The 24,871-nt window shown below is 42.4% G+C and overlaps 2 long non-coding RNA genes across 2 annotated transcripts; both read right to left on the reverse strand.

Moving 5' to 3' along the window:
* Positions 1 to 598: 598 nt before the first annotated feature.
* Positions 599 to 13,001, reverse strand: LOC121707930. Its single transcript, XR_006031429.1, has 3 exons — positions 12,989 to 13,001; positions 1,053 to 1,061; positions 599 to 736 (listed from the first exon to the last, which is right to left on the reverse strand). It is a non-coding gene; the product is annotated as an uncharacterized LOC121707930 (long non-coding RNA).
* Positions 13,002 to 15,259: 2,258 nt separating this feature from the next.
* Positions 15,260 to 16,619, reverse strand: LOC121707928. The gene is made up of 3 exons (XR_006031427.1): positions 16,302 to 16,619; positions 16,189 to 16,221; positions 15,260 to 16,110 (listed from the first exon to the last, which is right to left on the reverse strand). It is a non-coding gene; the product is annotated as an uncharacterized LOC121707928 (long non-coding RNA).
* Between the last annotated feature and the right edge of the window lie 8,252 nt (positions 16,620 to 24,871).

Consider the following 24,871-nt stretch of genomic DNA (forward strand, 5'->3'; position numbering starts at 1 on the left):
GCCTCGTTTTTGCTTTTTTATTTTTTAACTAGATGGCGCTATACTCCAAATGAGTGGTTATGTAACAATACAATGCTAAAACCTTTAAGCCGGGTTCACATTGTACGTGGTATGCGCTGCGTTCCTGACTGGTTGACTGACTGGTAACACATCCAGAGGAGCTTACTGCAGACATTGAATGACTGCAGCCTCCTCAGGAAGTAAAGCTGACTCTGCCCTTTCCAATACAGCACATCTGTGTTAGCTGACCAGTCCAGTTTATTGTCCATGTGTACCCCCAGGTACTTATATGCTGACCACCTTCACACTGACCCCTTCAATGGAGACTGGTAGCATACAGTATGTGGCTTAGATCTCTTGAAGTCCACCACCAACTCCTTGGTCTTTGTGGCATTCAGCTGCAGATCTCCGATAAAAGCCCTACCTGACCAGCACACGTTTTTTCGTACCAGTGGAGTTTGTACTGCTACCAAAGATTCTAGAGTGCTACATGCCCCACTCTAAATCTTTGAACCTGCTTGCTGTCGACACAGGTGAAATGCACCGAAGATTCACTTAGCCGTGATCACATAACATTTTGAACCATGTTTTGAAAAAATAATTGCATTCATTCCTCCCAAGATGTAACTGTCATTGACAACTAAGACTTACAGTAAGCACCTAGACAAGACAAATTTCATTTAACTACAACTTGTCATTTTTCATCAAAATAGACCTCCAGTAAACACCTTTTGTACTGTTTTCTTCACCAAATAGGCTGTACAATAATTTCTCTAAATGTGCCTTAGATCCATAGCCTACTTGCAAATAGCAACACAGAACAGGCATCTCTTATGGATAATGAATGATTGCCTATTGAATAATTGTGCAAAGGAGTTTCACACAGGTGTATCAGAGATTCAGACTTGTGCAAGGAATCTCTACCACCTGTGAAAAGATGTTTTCCTTTTGTTTAGCAAGGTTTGGGGTCTTTGAATGACATCTGTGTTAACTGTTTTGCAAAAGGATGTGGGAAATGTGTGAACCCAATGTGTAACTGTGAACACATTCACAAGAGATGACTTCTGCTGCAAAGAAGGTGTTCATGAAGACCAAGTGGATCCCAGTTTCTTTAAGCTGGTCAAAGCAATCAAGAAAAACTGTAATTATAGACTAATATATTATAATATAATATTCAGTTCATTATTGAATGCTTAGCTAGAATGATGTTTTTCCCTATCATTCTATTTTCAAAGCAGGCATTGCAGGCATGTAATTGGACTACAGGTTTTCTAGGAATGACATGTTTGAACAGGCACTGTACTAGTCACTTCTAATTCTAAGGAATCCCAAACGTATCAGAGGACTGGCTAGGCATGCAGACTGTGTGATCAGGTTAAGATGATGTGTACCATAATGCTTAATACAATGCCATTGGTTGTTCAGAATCAGAAATTATGAATTTTATCTTCATAATCAGTTCATGTCTGCCTATGTGTTCTTCCACATATGAGATGACTGGTTTTATTTCATTCTGTTCCTGTACTGTATGTGTTTATCAGTGTGTGGTAACAGCATCACATGTCTGACCCCTTAAATAAGCCATGACAGATTTAAGCCTCAAAAGAACCTCCATCCTAAAAAGAACCTCCATAGTAGGGTTGGGCACCGAAACACGGTTGCACCGGTGCCGACGCAAACGGTAGTAACTGCATTGAATAACAACGTGGATTTCGGTGCCTCATTTCGGTGCTTAAATCAGGTTTTTTTTTTTGTACGAGGCATCACTGCATGTCATGCGCTATCTCTAACGTCTTGCTCTGATAGCACACATCCAGATACAGTTAGCTAACATAAACACTGGATGTATAAACCAGAGGGGTGCACCACTATAGGCGAGTGGACAGAGTTTGACAGCTTGCGGGAGGCCAAGTAGCTTTAAAGCGATATCACAAGCTCCTGTCAAAATCTAGCAGTGGGCCTAACTACACACAAGCAAAAGGCTATGAAACAACATCAACAGTACATCAACAGTACGTTACACAATATAAGTTGTAAGGTGAAAACTTTATTTCACGGTGTGTTCTAAACAACATAATGACATGATATTAATCTTTCATGTGCATGAGGCCCATATAACATCACAATGAATATGAAGATAAAAGTTAGCTGGCAAAAGCATAAATATGTAGGTTACATACCTGATGTCACTGAGCTGTCAAAGAGGCTACGGAACCATCTCTGTACTTTATCGCTAATTAAACTCAGCTGACTGGTATAGCGCATACCATGCTGTTAAAATGCCTATAGCGCTGGGAATCTAAACACTTCAACACTGACAGCCTAACATGTTCAAATTGCGTGTTATGGGGGAAGACATGAAATTTCTTGAAGCATTTGGGAACACACTAAATTAACTGGAAAGTAATTCAGGAAGAGTCCCTGTTAGATTAGCTGCTTGCAAATGCCGTTGTCCATGACCTGGCAGTTCTATGGCAAGCGGTTTTAACATACCTTATGGCAAACCGCCTACATCCATGGCAAGTTGTTTTAACATTTAAATGTAGACTATTATGCGTAGGAGCAATGAGATATTGATAGTAAATTGAATATAACAGTTCAATTTCCTGTTCAAATTTGTCTTATCAATAAAAAAAGCAATTCATGATTTAGACCATTTTAATTTAAATACAAAGTACCCAGACATCACACATACATCTGCCCGATGTCGGTTTCAGATCAGCATGGAATCCTCCCATATAATAATGTCGCAGGGGTATCGGCCTGAAGCTGCTTCCATGTATGTTGGCTTTTGATCGTTCCTACTATCCAAAGCAGATCCCGCTATCTTGTTTTTTTTACCCCAGCTTCCATCTATGTTGGCTTTTGATCGTTCCTACTACCAGACGCAGATCCCGCTCTATCTGTTCTTTTTCTGCGTGTGTAGCAGGCAGCCAGGCACGTCAGATCAGCCTCCTGGAGCAGCGATTTTCAGGTTGGTAAATTCACTCATGTAAATTGTCAGAAAATAGGCATTGTGTCAATTGTATGACTGTTTATGCCTGCTAGGCTAAGCCATAACTTGGTGTACATTACTTTATAAAGAGCTGTTTTGGGGTAATTACAACTTCGTTGTGAACTAATTCACGTTAGCTAGTTGAGCTAACACTGGAAAATATGTTAAACCTAGCTAGCGGCTATGGCGAAATGTTAACACTACAGCCTCCATGATTACCGGTACAAGGACAGCAATATGCTTGGGTGTAAGAATAGCAATTATTATTTGACCGTGAGACTTAACCCAGGAAAGGCTGTCGTTTTTGTATGGAGAGGAGTGGGAGCTAGGCTATTAGCTAACGTTACTGTCTTGGCTGAGCTAACCTGCTGGTCGTGTCATCATAACGCCTTTGCACAGAGGAAATGCACAGATAAATGCATCAGCCGAAGTTCCCAAAGCAAATGTAGGCTACGTTTCAGTCCCAACTTTCTCTAGTCACTTCCAGAGTTCGTGTTTTGGCCGGCGTTAGCGCGCTAGCCAAGTAACGGCATTAGCTCGCCTCTGCTTGATTGAAATATCAGCTGAGGTAATGCTAATGGGTTTGAAATCTATTTCTCCGAGCTCAGTAGTGGTTCTCTGCATCTATGAAAATTCCTTAACAGCAATCAGTAAGGGTAGACTTTAAAGATTAAAGTATTGCGGTGAATTAATTGTTGTTTTTGTCTCTTGCAGGAGAAGAACCTGATTTTTGGGGGAACATTTTCTAACAGTATTTTTTCATCATTCAGACTTTTTTAAACATTAAATAAAATGAATTAAAAATATTTCTGGCATCTTTCTTGTGTCTTTATAGATCTAATCATTTATAGCCTAGTGTAAAATGTGCAATCTCAAGTTCCGACCTAAATAAATAAAGGTTGTATAAGCCGGGGGTGGGCATAGCTTTGATGAGTCGTTGAAACATTGGCTCATTGTCGTCTTCGATGATTTGCCGACATCCCGGTGATGTCTTGCCAATGAGCAAACACTTCCTATGCGATGTCTTCTAGACTGTAACGGCATTCATCGGCCCGACATCGGTAAGATTTATGTGTGCCATCTGGGTACCGGATCAGGCACCGTTTTAAAAGTATCGATTTAGCACCGGTATCGGATAAAACCCAAACGATACCCAACCTCCATAGCCACTCCATAGCCATTGGGGGGGGGGGGGGGCGGCCCATTTTCAAAACCCAATGTGGCCCTTGACCCAAAAAGTTTGCCCACCCCTGGATTATACAGTCAAAACTGCTTAAGACTGGATGGATTTTGCAATGTTTCTCACAGTACAGATTCTTAACATTTGTAGAATCTCATTGCGCACTGGCGGAAATGTATAGTCATGACAGGCGTCATCCAGGCGCGCGGGAACCTATTTTTGACCAGGGGTGCTGAATAACAAAAAAAAATGGATGTCCGACGATTTCTCCCCTCCTGGACATGTTTCGGATTTTGACTGCTAAATACGTAATTTTAATGTGGTGTGCAGGTGATAGAGAGACGTTTTAGAAAAGTCCTGGGCAGCCACAAATTCCAATGTTCCGCGACAGCAATCCGAAGCCACCTCGCCCACCCTAACCCCACAGAAGCGCACTTGACATCATTAGCCTATTTCAGTATAGCTAAGGAAAACAGGGCCCAAATTATCTTTTTGTCTTTAAGGGGGTCTATGAAGGTATATTGGGTGCAAAAGTGGCGAGCACATTTAACTGCAGATTTTGCATGTGCACACTAAAGTCATAAATGTGTAACAGTAAAGTTGAAGTTGTTTTTTTAATATCTTGTTAACACAAAATAGGGGCTATGGGTTCACAAATCCTTTTTACAGGTACACAAATCCTATCCTGCGAGTCACAACTTTCAAGAGTCATGCACTCGACACTTTTGCTCCAATCGTTGCAGCGCAGTTGGTGCGAAACACATTTGCACATCCGTGTTTCATAATCTGAGAACATGCACAACATTCGTTTACAATATATAAATATCTTTTTTCCATAATGCCATTTTTTGTTTATTTGTTCTTTTCACTCTTGGCTTTGAACCCATGGCCTTCCCATCGCCAGACCTGTGCCTTAGCCACTTTACCACTGGGCACTCAAAGGTTATCATCCACTAGTTTTTTATTTGTCCCTCTATCCTTTCTTTCCCAGACACCAATTGGATGTCAATCACATCCATCACCTTACATCATCATTTTTTAACCAATCCCAAGTTCTCTTCTAGAACACCTGACTCCCACTTCCTTCTCCCAACTTCCCCTCCTACATATAGGACACCACACTGCAAACACAGACTAGCCCTGAAGAAGTATCAATGTTACGAAACGTCGGCTTTTATAACTTTTAATACAAAGACTCAACACAGTGCTGGAACTTTTAAAATTCGATCTTAGAAGTTCTTACCTAAGCTATTTGGCTTTTTTAATATTAAAACACTTTTAATTTTTTAAATCTGGAAGCTGTGGAGCTTCCCCTCAGAAACAAGGACAATATTCTCTCTACAAACCACCAAGGACTCTTCACCCTTCTCTATAAACTCATCCGGACAGGTTTTTCCAACCTTACACAAGGATTCATCACCACTGGCTGTGCAATAAAGTTTCTACTGGACTCCAAGGCTCACCTAACTGCTTAGGTGAGCCTTTTTACTTGGACTACTGCTTTTACCGAGGTAAGATTTCCCCACAGCTATCCCCTTTTAATCTTGTTTAAGCCTGTTTTGACTCTTTGTTTTCTTACATTTTAGCTATCCCCTTCACATTTTAGTCCTTCTCTTTTAATTAAAACTATTTTATTTCCCTTTTTATACAAGTCATTTTACCCACACTTTTTCTTTGCCCCTTCTATTTCTGTTCACCTGCTTACCTATAACTACACACATTTACTTTAATCTCATATACCCCCATGGTTTAGCCTAGCCTTACACTCACAGCCCTTTTCTTTTTCTTTTTTCTTTTTATTCCACCACTCACTTTAACTTCCTCCCGTCCCCACTCTTTAGCCCTCTTTACACCACACAAACACACTTTTTCTTTCCTTCTCTCCTAATCCCTACCCCACATACATCTACAATTCTCCTATTCTAATTATATCCTCCTTTTTTTAATCTATTTTAATTTTTTCTTTGTATTTTTACTGCATGTTTTGTCTCCATCCACCCATAACATATCATGTCTGCCACGGTTCCCCTTCCCAAACACTTAGCTAGACCCACTCATAGACATCCCCCCCTTAGACCCCAACCCCATCCTAGACCTACCGCACTCCTACCCACCCCCCCTCACACTTACAGAAATGCAATGCAACCCCACACAGAGAGGCTTTCCCTTACAATACCCTACCCACTCCTACCTTCACATAACACGTCCTCTCCTACCTATGCCCCCACCCAACACCAGATACATTCATACACATAGACCCCCTAGGCCCACACAGACACATATGCATCCACCTTAACCTCCACTAGACCCCCCTCTTCGCACACACCCCACTCCACCACCAGACATGTACACAAACACTCAGACATGAACCAGATCCCCTCACACGCCAACAAGCCAAACAATACTTTAAATTAATCCAAGTCACACATCACAAACAGATCACACACACAGCTCTGGATACACACACTTTCCCCACAGGCATGTACAGACAGGTCACCAAACTCACAGAATTCATCAAACCAGCCGCCCCCACACCCCAGACACTAGAACTACAAATTTTACACAACCACTACACCTCACAAATTTTAAATTTTACTACATCTTCAGCACCTTTTAACAACACAGCTTTTCAAATAGCGTGTGGCTGGGCCAGGAAGAGGTACCAGAAAAGATTCACCGACTCCACTCTTCCCACAGTTCACCTGGCCCTCAACCCCCCTACTCCCGCCCCTTTGCCTACACCCCCTCCTCCCCATACCCCCCCCATCTACTTTAACATGCCTTTCAGATTTTCCACCACTTTCATCCACAACTTCACCATCACACACAACCACAGACACGTTGGCTCAAACACTTCCCAACCCTACTTCCACTTCCCCTCCCACTTCCACCCTTCCAACCATACACAATCACAACACACCACCAGGATCCACCAACTTACAGACTCACACACATACAACACTGACAGCTGCCACACTCACTACACCACACTTTACACCTCCACGCACTCCTGCTAACACAACCACACACCTTTCCCCCTACATAATATCACAAGCACATACAGCAGAACCACTACCCCAGCGTCCCAAGTTGAGTCACAACACAGTTTCACCACACAGCACACATCCAACCTGAAGCAAACGCTACCCCCACCACCACACACTCACCCAGGCCAACACATACACAACCCCCCAACCATTTAGTAGTACACACCATTGATAATATAGTTTCCTTATCCCCACAGCATCCACCAGAGGAGGAGAGGGAGACTCCGGCGCCTCCACAGCTGGAGAGGGCGATGACGAAAGGGCGGACTCAAGTCAAACGATTTGTCACAACTGCAGCTGAGCCCTCTCCATCAAAAGCTGTGGGACCGCCGGAGACACCCAACCCTCCTATCCCTTCCACACCCCACACCTCACCACACACCATCTCCAACCTCCTCCTACAACCCACACTACCCACTACACACCTCTTCCACCCCACCTATCACCGTGCCCTCAGAAACAAACTGGAAGAATGGTCAATTTCAATACACAAACCACTAGTTTTCATAGGAGATTCCAATCTCAACAGGATTCCCCCCTTCACCCATCCCGATATACAAATTGACAGTTACCCCGGAGCCACCACCTACCACTTTGCCAAACTTTTACAGAAAACCACCCCCCTTCCCCAAGTGAAGTCGGTGGTCTTGTCAGTGGGCCTCAACAACAAGGACCACGACTCCAAAAAGACCAGCATCAGACAGTTCCTCATCCTCTACAAACATGCTTCTACAGTTTTCCCCGATGCAATCATACACATTCCACTTATTAATTTTTCACCCCGCCTCACTACCCAACAGAAGGCCAATCTCACTCACATTAACAACTTTATAACTTCCCACATCCCCACTATCCCCCCCAGACACCTTCCACACCACCCAAGATAACATACACTGGACACCCCATACAGCTCATACAATCTTTACACATTGATGCCAATATTTACATTTTCAATAACTCCACCCATAACCCTGGCCCCCCCAACTCCCACCCCCACCCCCCCTCCTGCACACTCACCCACTCCCACCCTCCCTCATGATTTAATCATGAACCTTTCCACCCTTTTCCAACCCACTTCCCCACAACGCTCTCTGTTGGAAAGGGGGCTTACATTCATTCCACACACCACTCGCATGGACCGGGAGGAACTCCAGAGGGACCTACACCTTTATCACTGCCGCCTTAAAATACTCCATCACTTTTCCTCAGAGGACACCTACACTCCCACCCCTTTCACTCTCCCCTCCACTTGGGAACCCCACACTTCACAATTAGATAAGAAATTAGTTAAGCACATTCACAGGGACAGGCAGGCACTCGATTCCTTTCTCAGACACCTCCCTCCCCCCACCACCAGTAACCTCACACTAGCAGAAAAACAGGCCATTTCACAACTCACAAACAATAAATTTATAGTCATCAAACCGGCGGACAAGGGTTCCAAAATTGTAATCATGGATACCCATCACTATCTCACTGAAGCACACAGACAGCTCAACAACACCCAGTTTTATTCACCCATAGCACAGTCCACCCAACCCGCAGCAGTCTGAAATCCGCCGGTTAGTCACCTCACTTTATCAACAACACTTCATTAACCATAAACAAAGTATATTTTTACAAGGACCAGACCACCCCCGACCACAACAATTCTATCTCCTCCCCAAAATTCACAAACCCCCACACACTTGGACAGTTCCCTCTCAGGTTCCTCCTGGTCGTCCCATTGTGTCAGACTGCAAGAGCACCACATACAACATTTCCATCTATATTGACTCCTATCTCAACCCCCTTTCCAACAGACACCCCTCCTACCTCAAGGATACATACCACTTCCTCACCAGGCTTCGACCCATGGCGGTCCCACACCACACTCACCTCTTCACTTTAGACGTAGATAGCCTTTACACCAATATCAACACCCCCGCCGGATTACAAGCAGTTCAAAACACCTTTCAAAAATACCCAGACCCTCACAGACCGGACACCATCCTCCTGCAACTTTTAGAAATCTGTCTCACTCACAATGATTTTAACTTTGACAATAAACTTTACCTACAAGTACACGGGACTGCCATGGGTCAACGCTTTGCACCTTCCTACGCCAACATCTACATGAGTGAGTGGGAGCAGGCTGCCCTGGCCAGGTGCCCCCTTCAACCCACTTTTTATTTTCGGTATCTGGATGACATCATTGGAGCTTGGCCACACCCCCTACAGGATTTCAACACTTTTTTAGACACCTTAAACTCACATCACCCATCCATCTCACTTAAGGCCACTATTGACCCTCACCAGATTAATTTTCTAGACACCACCATCTTTTTCACCCCTATTTCACCTACACATAAAACTTTTAGCTCCAAAGTTTATTTTAAACCCACGGACACTCACTCACTTTTGCACAAGCACAGCAATCACCCAAAACACACGTTTAGATCCATAGTTAAATCACAAATAATCCGCTTTCATCGCATCTGCTCCTTTCCCACAGACCTTCACTATGCCATACAACAACTCTTTCAAGCCCTCCGTAAGAGGCACTATTCTAAACGTTTCCTCCGCCACATTAAGCACTTGACTTTGGCCGGCCTTGCTCCCACTCACTCATACACCCCAAACACTTGCCCATCACCCACTCCCACACCAGACCTTCCTCTTAACCCCAACCCGGACCCCAAACCAGATCCTAATCCTAACCCTTTTCCTAACCTTAACCCTGACTCTAACCCCTACCCCTTTCCTAACCTTAACCCCAACCCTTTTCCTAACCTTAACCCTAACCCCAACCCTTTTCCTAACCCTAACCCCAACCCTCTTCCTAACCCCAACCCTGACCCACCCCATCTCCTGCCCCTTATTGGCACCTACTCACACGGCATACAACACCTTCACCACACACTGAAACAACACTATACTGATTTCCAAACAACACACCCCACCTTCCAACACCACACACTCATCTCCGCATATAGACGCAATAAAAACCTCAAAGACCTCCTCATACGCACCACCTTCACCCGTCACTTACAACCCCCACCCCCTAAGGAAAACCTACATTTCACCCCTCACTTATTCATCATCAATATCCATAGTCACTGTTCTGCACCCACTAACCCATTAAATTTAGACACTCCCAATTTAGTTTATGTTATCACCTGCACTCACTGTCGCATGCTGTACATCGGGGAAACTGGACATACACTACGCACATGCCTTAAACAACACCTGCACAACATACACAAAATACACTCAACACTTACCTCGTCACACACTTCCAGACGCACAACATCACACATTTGAGGGTCTGTGGCCTTGAAGGGAACCCAGGCTGAACAATTTTACAGAGGAAAAGAGCAGAGAGATTGTGGATTTTAAAACTTCAAACACTACACCCACAAGGTCTGAATGAAAAATTAAATTAAAGTTTTAAACCACTCTGTGTCTTTTTTATAGTTCCTCTCTTTTATCTCTCTTTTTAACTTTTATTTCATTTTATTTTATTTTATTTGACTTTTAGATGGGAATAGTGGGGTGAGAACAACTGGCCAGTGCACAATAGTCAAACCAACTACACACTAAAATAAATTTGAATTCTAATTTTCTAACCCTAACCCTATACCTAATTTGTTATGACAAAAACCAAATGACACTTAATGACAAAAGTGTTATGTCATAAACGTTTATGACTTGTTTATGACACGTTCATGACAGTGTCATGTCACTCTTATGTCGATACTGTCAAGTAAAGTGTAACCAAAGTTTATACTACACATAGCCTACAGTGTTAATGCGACAATGTCCAAAGTGTTTGTGCAAAGCTGATTTATATCAATGTAAAGTATGAAGAACAAATTGTGGCCCTTTCTTACTTTTAAAACCTTTATTGGTGCGTTGTGGATGTTACATAATGTGAATTGTGTGTGTGTGTGTTAGGGTGCTAACGGTGTGTGTGTATGTGTTTGTGTTTGTGTTTGTGTGTGCGTGTGCATGCGCACGTGCCTATGCGTGCCTATTGTGTGTTTATGTGTGTGCATTCATGTGGGTGGGTGTTTATGTGTGTGTTTGTGTGCATGTGTTTGTGCTTGCCTGTCTGTATGTGTTTGTGTGTGTGTGTGCACGTGCATGCATGTGTGCAAATCATAAATTAGTGGGTATGGTGTTTCAGTAATCCTGGAATCATTGACCAAAATTGATGACGGTAAAAGAAAAAAATATATATATTTTTTTTATATTTAAATTACTTGTTGTCCTGATTCTTCCTGTGGATCTTACTGGGCACTGAGGATGCAATCATTTCATTGCTAGTTTTTCATAATTACTATTTCAATTGTTTCATATCAAAATTCATTACTTCAGTATGTGTTTTATGTAGTTTGTGGAGGACTGGTTCAGACACGTCACATCCATAATGTGAAAACATCACATCCATAACGGCAGTTGTCCCTACATAATGCATTACAAAAATGACACATAGTTTCAAAAACACATGTTTTGTGTTCAAAGTCTCCTTCATGCTACATATATCATGGTTTTGGCAGTTTCCTTCAAAATTCACAGAATTTGTAGAAAACCTGTAATCTCATAAAAGTGTGTCTATTTCATGTCACATCCATAACCCTGATAAAATTCTTTGTATTCTTAGGATGTAAATGATTATATTAAATTTGAGGATTTGTCAGTATTCAGAGGACAGAGGTTACATTAAAGGTTATGCAAATTAATTCAATGATACTAATTGTGTCCATGCTCTAAGGCATTTTGTTTACCAATATGAGTCCAATTGTCACATCCATAACACTGGAACTGCCCTGTAATAAATATGATGAAAACAATGAAGGAATGGAACAAAGATGGACGGTGGAGGAATCAAGGACAAGAAATGACATGCGCTTGCTGACTCACTCATTACTATAAAGATATATCAATTACTGATAAAGCAGCATAACCTCAAGACAACATGAATGTTATCATGTGTAATAATTGTAAGGAGGCAACAAGTAACCATTGGATTGTTGCCATTTGTACACACTGACAGAATGTTTTCCATTTTCCAAGATTTATTCATTATGACAGGATTCAGGATTCCCGGGACACTGAAAGACCGGGTTGCACAAAACTTGGTCGGCCATGCCAACCCATCTCATATCCACTCATTTGAGGTATAGCAGCACCTATGAAAAAGCAAAAATTAGGTATAGAGTGGCGAAGTCCCGCCCCTTCCGTTTGCCTCCATGGGACCTATCTTTCAAAAAAATGTGAACGGCAGTCTATGGCGAAAAATAAATTATTTTCTGGTCCCGGTTGACTTGTACCTTGAATTACCCATATGATGTTTGTAAATTTTAAAGACAATTTTTCATGTAAAGACATTTGCCGTTTGTTTCGTAACTATTGAATTACAACATTGTGAAAGATCGTAATTCCAACGACTACAAACCCATCAGTCGCGCTAGTGACGTTAGCTTATTCACAGCCACACTAGATTGTACAAGCATACCAGCAACAGGTCTTAATTGGGCTTTCCTTGCCGAAGAAAATACCATGAGTCAGAGGATTAAACACATCAGGTAAGTTGTATTCGTCCATAGACTGTACATTACATACTGTTAAGTGACATAGCAGGCAGCAAGATGCAACCGTTAACTAGCATAACAGCTCTTAGCGTTTCATTACGTTGTGGTGACGTACATCGTTCGAGACGAGAGATGTAGTCCACTGAGTGGATTCGCACAAAACCAACATAACTTTTGAAGTCTATCGAACAACAGTACTTTCTTGACGTGAAAAATTTTCTTTTAAATTCACACACATCATATGTGAAATTCGTGGCACAATTCAAACTGGACTAAAAAATAATTGTTATCTCTCCATTAACTCCCGTTCATAATTTTTTGAAAGATAGGTCCCATGGACCGGAAGTAGAAGGGGCGGGACTTCGCCACTCTATTGTAATCGAAGGTATCTTTGGCTGACATGTTCAAAACTGCACAAAATTTGAAGCTTAGGATCATTATGGCACCCTCTGAATGCATGGCAAGGCACACATATACAGAGAAGCACACATATACACAAAAACAAACACACACTCATTTACATACACAAAAGTAGAGGATTGGGTAAGAGATGGGAGACACATTGACAAGCGTGATTTATTTATGTGGAGAGAATGTGATGAAGACTGCTGACTTGACAGTTGTCCAGAAGACACTCATTGACACAACAGAAGGTAATTTCTGAAAGGGCGGGCGAGTGTTGTATCGAAGCATATTCATGGAAAGTTGACTGGAAGGGAAAAGTGTGGCTGGAAAAGGTGTGCAAGCAACAGGGATGACTGAGGCCTAAGAGGATTGCAAAGGTGATTTAAGAACTTGGGGGAACTTTACAGAACTTTACAGAGTGGACTATGGCTGGATGCATTACATTACATTACATTACATTTGGCTGACGCATTTTTAGCCAAAGTGACAAAGTGAAGTTTTAAAGCAATTCTCAACAATTTTAGGACAATTTAAAAACGGTAGAGTACAGTAAGAATAAGTGCATCAGTGAGTGCTGTTTTTAACAGTTACGTGTCATTTCAAGACGGCTGGTAAGTGCTAGGATCAGCAAGATTTGTTGTAAGTGGTGCTATGGAGAGGAGATGTTCTCTAAAGAGCTGGGTCTTCAGGAGTTTTTTGAAAATGGAGAGGGATGTCCCTGCCCTTGTAGGAACTGGCAGTGTTCCACCAACAAGGAACAACAGATGAGAAAAGTTTGGATTGGCCTGAGCGTACCGGTGGTAGAGCTAGATGTCGTTCGCCTGAGGAGCGCAGCGGTCTAGAGGTAGCGTATGTCTGTATGAGGACAATCAAGTGGGCGGGAGCAGAACCGGAGACTACTTTGTAGGCAAGCGTTAGAGCCTTGAATTTGATGCGGGCCGCCATAGGTAGCCAGTGTAGCTGGATGAGCAGCGGGGTAACATGTGCCCTTTTGGGTTGGTTGTACACCAGGCGTGCCGCTGCGTTCTGGATCATCTGAAGGGGTTTCATAATGTTGATGTCTTGGTGTATGGTAGGTTTAGCTGGGAGGACCAGCAGTTCAGTCTTTGAGAGGTTCAGCTGGAGGTGGTGTGCCTTCATCCATGTAGCTATGTCTGAGAGGCAATCCGAGATCCGTGCTGAAACCAAGGGGTCATCAGGTGGAAAGGACAGATAGAGCTGTGTGTCGTCTGCATAGCAAGTGGTATGAGAAGCCATGCGAACGGATAATCTGTCCGCAAGGAGGTGGTGTAGATAGCAAAGAGAAGGGGGCCCAGCACTGAGCCCTGGGGGACCCCTGTGGTGAGATGGTGAGGTGCAGATAGCTGACCAAGCCATGATACGTTAAATGTGAGGTAGGATTCAAACCAGGAGAGAGCAGAACCGGAGATTCCCATGTTAGAGAGTATAGAGAGAAGGATGCAGTGATTAACCGTGTCAAAGGCAGCCGATAAGTCAAGCAGAATGAGTACTGATGACCGAGCGGTCGCCCTGGCTTTTTTTAAGGCTTCTGTTACAGACGGCAGAGCCGTTTCGGTAGAGTGGCCACTTTTGAACCCAGACTGATTTGGATCCAGAAGGTTGTTCTGTGAAAGGAAGTCAGAGACCTGTTTGGAGACTGCTCGATCAGTGCCTTTGGATAGGAAAGGCAGGAGTGAGACAGGGCGGTAGTTCTCGACTTGAGCAGGTTTGAGAGAAGCTTTCTTAATGTGACAGAGCAGTATAAGGGGAGGGGGAAAAGGTGTACTCCAATTAATAGTCCCGACTACGCCACCCCAGGGGAACCACTGTAATTACCCCCCAGGGAAAAACCAAGGTAACCTCACATAGAATACCCACACAGGTTCAAATGCACTACGCAACAGACGTGAATTCCAATAAAATGAAAGTTTATTTATGGTGAAGGGAAAGGGGAAGTGGAACTGCAGATCTCTTATGCTGGGGAAACCTAAAAGACTCACAATGGTTAAGGACAATACAAAAATATATATTTATTAAATATTGTTGTAAGACAAGTTCTTAAAAGTTGATCTTAGGGATCATACATTGGAGTCTAGGCATTGGAGACAAAACGTCCACAGAATTCAATAAATGCAGCTAGGCGGGAGCTTACCCAAGGGAGGCACGCTACGGATGATGGTGTTCCAAGATTCACACCAAACACACGTGTACACACACTCAGAGTGAGGTGAGTTTCTCTATAAGGCAGACTACGGTAAGCAGTACACTGAACCGCACAGCTCACCGCATAGCACAGCACAGCACAGCAACACACAGCACGGCACAGCCCAATAAAGCACAGCAAACATGCAGTGATAGGGTCCCACCACCAGGTGCCTAGCCTCCCCTTAGGAGCGCCCCGACCTGCCAAACAAACAAACAAACAGACAAAACAATTAAGGCACCAGAGGATAGCAGTAAATAAACCAAAGAGGACACAACCACAATACACTGATGACAGCAACACTAACACTGACACTGACAAAGCTTAAATCATGCAAAGCTACAGCATACACAATCACATGCAAACAAAACTGAGGGAGATACGTATCATGCCACAGCGCACGGGAAACACTGGCAACATGCAGTAGGTGTTATAATTAGGCAGCTTCATGCAGTAGATGTTATAATTAGGCAGCTTCACCAACAAAACCAAAAGAAAACCCAAAATAAAGACAGTCTACGAAAGCAGACGCAGACACTAACAATACGCGACTGGACAAAAGACGGAACAAACAAACAAAATAAACTCACGAAATAGTCACAAGTTACAAACAAGACAAAGAGACAAACACTAGACAGCAATCAATCAGACAAAACAGCAGCGCCTGTGAAGTCCGGCCTTCCAGTCAACAAGGCTACACGCACCTGCAAGATGCAGATCAGAGTTAAAATATACGATACATTTTTACAGATAGCTTCATAATAAAATGCTGCGCTACATACCCGCTCCAGATACGGTGAGGTCACAGATCCGCACTATAAACACAGTTAAAATCATTTTGTGTAGGCTAAACTTGCTGCGACAGTGTCGCGTAGACTAACATTAAGAAGCATACCTGAGCTGACAGGAAATAGGAATACCCTCAACAGGAGTGGTGGAGGAGGTAAACAGCAGTTACGAGGCTACAAGACAAAAGGTAAGCCAATAAAACATAAAGTGTGGAAAGCCAACACAACTCGCTAAGAAAAGAGACCTACCACGCTAGAGAGGGAACATTCTCAACGGAGGGGGAGCAAGAATTACAGCGCAGTCACTCACCGGTACTTCCAGGTTTTTTAAAGGTGTTACGGCAGCGGCTGCTAATCAGGGGGATTGGCAAGTAATTAGGCTGATAGTGACGTGACAAACATCAGCGTGAGCAATCTAACCCCACTACATTAAGTAGGCTAACGGTGTTACCCGAGCCATTTTGAATGCTGTTGGAAATGTGCCGGAGGTAAGCGAGGCATTGATCACATGTGTAATAGCTGGTGCGATGGTCGGGCTGATGGACTGAAGTAGGCTCGTAGGTATAGGGTCCAGCGAGCATGTGGTAGGACGGCTACATGTCAGGAGTCTAGATACTTCACTCTCGGAGAGAGGCGCGAATGCTGAAAAAGATGTTCCAGCAGCCCCTAGAGGTTGTAGGAGTGCGGTATCTGAGTCAGATGCGTTGTGTGGGCATGTAGAGAATTGACTGCTGATTGCCGCCACTTTGTTTGTAAAAAATGAGGCGAGGGTATCCGCAGTAAGGCTGGATGGAGGAGGAGGCAGCTGAGGGTTGAGTAGCGATTTGAAGGTTGAAAAAAGTTTTCGAGTGTCTGTAGCGCTGTTGATTTTGTCATTGTAGAAAGCCGTCTTAGCAGCAGTGATGCTGGCTGAGAAGGGGGTCAGGAGTGTAGTTTTTGAGGTCATCAGTTAGTTTGGATTTGTGCCATTTCCTCTCTGCGGCTCTGAGTTTGGTGCGCTGCGATCGGAGGGTATCATTTAGCCATGGATGAGAGTGTTTGGATCGAGCTGGCCTTGTGGTAAGAGGGCACAGCTCATCTAGACACGAGCTCAGTGTGGACCAGAGCGAGTCTGTGGCCTCATTAACCTCCAGAGAGGAGAAGGTGTTGAGTGGAGGTACTGTAGGCCGGAGGCAACTACAGAGGAAAAGTGCGTTGGAGACAGGTTACGGATGTTGCGGCGGAACGTGACCATTGGCTGAGGAACCGGAGGCTGTTAGGCTGACGTTGAACTGGATGAAGAAGTGGTCAGAAAGATGGAGAGGCGTCACCATGAGGGTGTCTGTGGTGCAGCTCCGAGTGAGGATCAAGTCAAGCTCTTTGCCAGCTTTGTGAGAAGGTGGGCTTTGAACTCGTTTGAGGTCAAAAGAGTGGATCAGGGCCAAAAGGTCCGCTGAGCCTGGGGCGTCTAAGTGGATGTTCATATCACCGAGAACGAGAAGCAGACAGTCATGCTCAGGGATGGAGGACAGCAGAGTGTCAAGTTCGTCCATAAAGTCGCCTAGTTGGCCTGGAGGGCGGTAGACGACCAGAGTTTTGCTAGGGCGATCACTGTGATGGCATGGAATTCGAATGAGACATATCAGAAAACTTCTAAAAAGAGAGTGTAGGAAGACTGAAAGAAAATGGCGTAAATACAAACTTCCGATCTACTATGAAATCCTATGAGATGCTCCGCACATATAACTCTGAAATATGCAAAGCAAGACAGTCTTTCTTTTCTAACATTATCAATAGAAGTTCAAATAACACTCGTATTCTATTTTCAACTGTTGATAAGTTAACAAATCCCCCCTCACAATTAGCGCCTGAACTTCTCTCAACTAATAAATGCAATGAGTTTTCATCTTTTTTTAAAGGTAAAATTGACAACATCAGACTCAACATATCTGCTCAATTACAAATTCAACAACCTGAACTTCCAGCAACAAACAGAGGGAAACTAAACTTGATGTCAGAGTTCAGCTTGATAGACTACGAAACACTTGAAAAAACGGTACAGAATCTCAGCTCTTCCACATGTGTCTTAGACACTCTGCCTACCAATTTCTTCAAAACTGTTTTTCACCTCATAGAGGCGGATGTCCTTCAAATTGTAAATGTATCACTGCTGTCTGGCACTTTTCCTAAGTCACTGAAAACAGCTGTTGTAAAGCCACTTCTCAAGAAGAATAACCTGGATGCCTCCATGCTAAACAATTACAGGCCCATATCCAATCTACCTTTTATTGGCAAAATTATTGAAAAAGTAATCTTTTATTTAAAAATTAACCACCTTCCTAACATCAAATGGGTATTTTGATTACTTTCAGTCTGGTTTTCGGGCAAATCACAGCACTGAAACAGCTCTCATTAAAGTTTCCAATGACATACGCCTCAACACAGATTCAGGTAAAACATCAGTCCTAGTGCTACTGGACTTTAGTGCAGCATTTGACACTGTTGATCACAATATTTTACTACACAGACTAGAACACTGGGTTGGATTTACAGGCATAGTTATCAGCTGGCTAAAATCATATCTACAAGAAAGGAGCTTCTTTGTTGCCATTGGAAACTGTACCTCAACACCAACGTCCTTGACCTGTGGTGTTCCCCAGGGGTCGATCTTGGGGCCACTATTATTCAACCTCTATATGCTCCCACTTGGACAAATCATTCAAAAATAATTTGATTTAATATCATAGCTATGCAGATGACACACAAATTTACTTAGCTCTATCACCAAACGACTATGGTCCTCTTGAATCTATGTGTCAGTGTATAGAACAAATCAACACCTGGATGTCTCAAAATTTTCTTCAGCTGAACAAAGAAAAAACTGAAGTAATTATATTTGGTAAAAAGGAGGAAAGACTTAGGGTTGCCACTCTCCTTGACACAAAAGGGTTGAAGGCAAAGGATACTGTTAAAAATCTTAAATTAAAATTAATTGACAGTGAGCTAAATTTCAACAGCCACATGAAAGCGATAACTAAATCAGCTTTTTACCACCTCAAAAATATTGCCAAACTCAGAGGGCTGATGTCAAAACATGACTTAGAAAAACTCATTCATGCATTTATCTCCAGCAGGGTTGATTACTGCAATGGACTGTTCACAGGCCTTCCTAAAAAGACTATTAAACAGCTTCAGGTGATACAAAATGCAGCATTAGTAGTATTAGGGCCACACATGAAGAATTTTTTTTTTTTTGCCATGGCGAGATTAAACTCGACATGTTGACTTTAAAGTCGACATGTCAACATTAAACTCGACATTTCGAGAATAAAGTTGAAATATCATATCTACTTTAATCTCGACGTGTCGACTTTAAAGTCGACATGCTGACATTAAACTCGCAATAGGCCCTACTGTTTAAACATAGCCTACACAGTTTAAGCTATGTAGCCTACACTAATACACAATATGTTACATGAAAAATGGGCTTCAAATAGCTGTTATTTCAGATAGATTGCAGATATTCAGATAGATTGCGTCTTGTCTGTTACTACTCATTGCCGTCATCGTGAAGTGCTGTCTCGCGGTTATGGAAATACCATGCATTATGCCGTTTAGGCTAAATAGCTAGAAAAATATATGTATCCAATGATATAATGTTTCTATACAAAATTTTATTTCACTCTGTTTTACGTGGGTAAGGCCACTGCACATCCAAATAACTGCCCTTCATGACCCACAGGCCGTCACTCTCCATAGGATAACATGGCAAAACTGCTTTTCCATGTCTCACCTGCAATACGTAGCCTATAGGAGGCTAGAAACACAGGTATAGCCTAAGCATATATACTATTTTGATCCCGGGAGAGAATATGTGTGCATGCACTTTATTTATGCACTAGGCTATGTGTGCATGTAGGCTACTAGCCTACATGGGGTGGTCGGGAGGACAGCTTCATTCGTCCCTCCATAGACATTCAGCAATAGGCTGTTTTGCATCCATTTCAAACAAGCAACGTGAAAGTCTAGGATTGGGGAGAGCGCCTAGTATGCAGTTGAACCTTTAGATGAAAAACAACACTTTAATAATGGGCCTACAATAAATAAATAAACCGCTAATGACGTTTAGGCTACTTTTGACCATCGCATTTATCGCCTGTAACTCCGTGATAGGACCTACTGTAACAGCAAAGTAGCCTATTTGGCTGAGCAACGTAGGTTAATATGTTCTATGTTTTGTCCACATGATATAGTCCTATAGAATCATTGTTGCACTAGTTGCATTGTTTCATTCGTCCTCCCTTTCAATCGTCTCGAGCGGTCCTTCTCTCTCCAAACTAACTTTATTCTCAAAATGTTGAGTTTAATGTCGACACGTCGAGATTAAAGTCGACATGATATTTCAACTTTATTCTCGAAATGTTGAGTTTAATGTCGACATGGCGATATTAAAGTTGATACGTCGAGATTAAAGTCAATCTTACATTTCAATTTTTTTCTCGAAAAGTCGAGTTTAATGTCGACATGGCGACTTTAAAATCGACATGTCGAGTTTAATCTCGTCATGGCCATTTTTTTTTTTCCTTCATCTGTGGCCCTAATACTCCGTCGTAGGCCCTATGCTACTCCATTTAATTGAGAACGTGTCTGAGTGTGCAGGAGAGGGAGAAAAAACGAGTGGCAGGTTCTAGCTGGCTTTTCATTGTTGATGATAGTTGATATCTCCTTTTTATTAAGTTAAGATTAAACTAAATGCGGCCGTGGTTGGGACAGACTTATGGGGGCGAGAATAGGAATGAAGCAAGGGATGAGGATATCGACAGAGAAATAGATAGATAGAGATCCCAAACATGAAATGAAGTGAAGTGCACTTTCTGTGTATATTTTGTGGTATGTATTCATGCCAACAATGTTAATACAATGACCAAATGCATTCAGTGACACTCATCTCATAAACTCATAATTCTCTTATTTTCACCGGGAAAAAAATGGCTAATAGAAATTCTGATTGGCTAGTAACTTTAGAAAGTTACCAGCCACATTGGCTGGTGATCAAAATTTTTTATTTAGAACCCTGCACCTCAGCAGTGCCACAGGCAGATTGCCTACATACCACGCCACAGTAATTTCTGCAAAAGGAGCCCGTCCAAGCATACATTACTATTTCAGATGAGTTGATTTCTTGCTGATGAGTCATAGTGAAATTTACTTGACTTAGTCTATACAATTTGAAGAAGTCAGCTGATGATTGTAGCAAGTTAACACAGCTGATGGTGTTGTCTTGCTACAGCAGTTGCCCAAGCCAGTAGGTCTTCAAAGTATCATGGTTAAGTTTTCAAACATTTCACTGACTGCTGGTCAGGCTCTCTGTGGCCACCTAGTATCTGTAGCCTAAATTGAGGAAGAGTTGCTGGTCTAAAAATAAATAAATAATAATTAAAAAAACGTGTAATGGGGAGGATTGAACCCATGTCGACTGCGTGAAAAAGCAATTTACAAGCATTAACCTGTTGCGCCACAGGAGAAGCACGAATGTGTGAATTGGGAAATAAAATATCAATAAAATATCAAACCCATGTTTACATGTCAGCAACATTAACGTTAATAGCCTATACGCCTAAGAGTTTTGACTCTCCCTGTGCGCAAATTTTGTGTAAAATATGGACACGTTATATACTTCTCCTGCCCATTGCAGTGTGGGTTTCAATGCCTGTGTTTCATGAACTGAATTCTTAAAAGAATAGGCTGGACAAAAGGATACACAATTAGGCAACACATTTTTTTGGCAATATAGCTGATTTATTTGCTCTACAGACACTTCAGGTAGGGGCGGCCACAGCCTAACCTCAGTGAAACGTTTGTAAAACTTAACCATGATACTTTGAAGGCCTACTAAATGGCTTGGGCAACGGTAGCATGATAACATGGTAGCCAGATAACATGAACAGCTATGTTAACTTGTTACAATTATCATAATGTTAGCTGACTTCTTTTAATCATACAAATGAAGTCAATTTCTGTGAGTGCCGTCAGCTGGCTCGTGGCGCAAGTTGATAGACGTCTGATTATCAAGCAAACAGGTCAATTTATTTGTGTTTCGATACCCACGTGAAGTTAATTTATGCTATTTAGGTGTTTGTTTTTTGGGTGGCATATTCATGGTCCAGTGCATGTAGTACTACATACAATTTTGACTTTTAAACATGTCATGCATATTTGTGTGTGTCTCTAGTATATGCTCCTTGTTGGTGCCCCCTGCCCAATCTCAATCCTCCCCCACCTTTCTTATGCAGCCCTTGCCACTTAATCTACTAAACCAGGGTTGCCAACTTTGGGTGTTTGGCTGGAGTGAGATTTTGTGAAGTCATAGTGCGTGTGCGTTAAATTTATCCCTAAACCTAATTTTAAAAATGTCTGTCGCCTGACTTTTTTGCTATGTACAGTATAATCCCTGATTTATGTTTTTTTTTTAAAAAACCCTAATAGAATGGAAAAGTTTCTTCAAAATGTACAATTAAATTATTGATTGCACTTGAAAACAACACCACTGTTTTAACCCCGTGGCATGGAAGGATTATGAGCCACTGGGCCCCTGGGCACAGACATGAAAAGGGCCCCCCTGCCCATCTGAAAAAGGTAGTAGCTCAGTAGAAAAAATTGAAAAATAACCCCTTAAATGATGACTTCTGGCGAGTTTTGTGGAAAGAAATGGACAGATTAAGACTTATGAATGTGTGTATGAGTGTACCTATGTATCAGGGATGGAAATAGCCTAAAATATTTTTTTCCACCTACCATTGTGGCTGGTGGATTCCAAAGTCTACCAGCCACTAGAAATACAGTATGAACATTTGATGAAAATCATGACCAAAATGATCACGGTTATTGGTATTATTGCAATATGATTAAAATGTGCTGACTATTTTTCTAAACCTACCATCAATGTTGGACAGAACTCATAATTGGCCTGCCCTTCATGCCCAGTAGCAACAAATCTAAAGGTCAACAGAACAGCTATATTGTCATAAAAGTGGTGTGGCTCCTTTAAGACCCAATCCACTGGTGTGAGTTCTGGAGCCATCCAACTTTATCTAACTCTATACTATCCTACATCATCTGATTTTAATATTATGTCTAGGCTATATTTAACATTTATTTTCTATTTGGCCTGTTATGAAATTATGCATTGACCAATATAAGCACACTTTTTTAAGACACATAAATACATGCATGCTTAGCATTTTGTGAAAACAAATCATTATGGCTACATCGACAAACTCTTAGCCATGAGCTGTAGGCTATATCCTCTGATTTTAATATTTACACATATAAAGCACAGCTCAGTTTTAAGACACTAAAAGCCCAAAATTGGAGACCATATAGAAATTTGCTACCATTTCAAAACCGGATTACTTTGGAACGGCTTATTTTACAGGGGATTGCATTACACCTTTGTGTTCGGTAAGGTCTGCTGTTTAGGCTATTCTGGTTTACGGTTTGTCATGTGTGGAACGAAAAGCTTGTGAGATATTCCACCTATATGAATTGAAATGAGCGCAGAGCTATAGCCTAATATGATTATTTCTTGACAGTTAATTTTCTCGCGAACCGTTTATCGCAGCAAATAGCGGCTATAGCACCTTATAAAAGATGAGAAAAGCGAATCAACAATCAGAGAAAACTGCGCTGAGAACGTTGTAGGCGGATATTAGACCTACCTGCTGTTGGTCTAGACATATGTATGCCTTAAACTCGTATCCTGTCATTTAGAAACAAGTCTAGTCTAGTCATCAACAAAAAATGAACGGATTGCAAAAAAAATTGGCGGGATTTGGCGTGACACCCACGCCAGATTACATTTATTTGTAATCTGTAACTACTAAACTACTTCGGTGCCTCAGGCCCTTTGCATAAACAATTGAGTCACCCTTAATGTGTATTGCATGTATCAGAGCTAATTCATCCTGGGCCAGAACATGTTGGTATGGGGCCCGCGTAGCGCTCTCGCACCTGGACCCACTATTGGTTTGACGTTACTGGATTTCAGGGAATACCATTTCTACCATCTCCTCCCAATTGCTTTGTCGGTCCGCCGCTTGCCCGGTTTAACCCATAGACATAATATACATAGACGCCGCATCGACCGCTGCTCCCTACTAGCGCTGACGAGATTTGGAGCCGCCATCTTGGACCGGTCATCCACTCCACTCAGTGTCATCTGTTTGGCCGGTGCAATGAGCTGTCAGCACACTTAATTAATCATATCTCACTGAATACCGAACAGATTTTCACGCGGTTTTTTTTGCTGCAAAGGTCATACATGTAGCTATGATACAGGCCACATTGTTCGAAAATACAAAATACAACCAATAGCACGGTAATGTTAAATCTTACTTGTGAAAAGTAAATCCCCCCCGAGTATGGTCCGCCGATTTGAGCAGGAACATGCTGCACAGTGCTGTCATCTTGTGTTTTCTGCTGCAACGCAATGAGGAGTATGACAGGTCCAAGATGGCGGCCGCATTTCTTGTTTCCAGCAGCCAATGCGGCGTCTATGTATATTATGTCTATGGTTTAACCCCTATACTTGCGTGAGGTCATGGATTACGGAAGGACATTAATGTAGAGAATGAAGCAGAGAGTCCGGGGGTCTGGATGCTGTATGGGCCATTTTGGACAAGTATAGGCTACGGTAGGT

The sequence above is a fragment of the Alosa sapidissima genome, chromosome 4 (genome assembly GCF_018492685.1).
Source record: "Alosa sapidissima isolate fAloSap1 chromosome 4, fAloSap1.pri, whole genome shotgun sequence".
In the NCBI taxonomy this organism is placed as follows: domain Eukaryota; kingdom Metazoa; phylum Chordata; class Actinopteri; order Clupeiformes; family Clupeidae; genus Alosa; species Alosa sapidissima.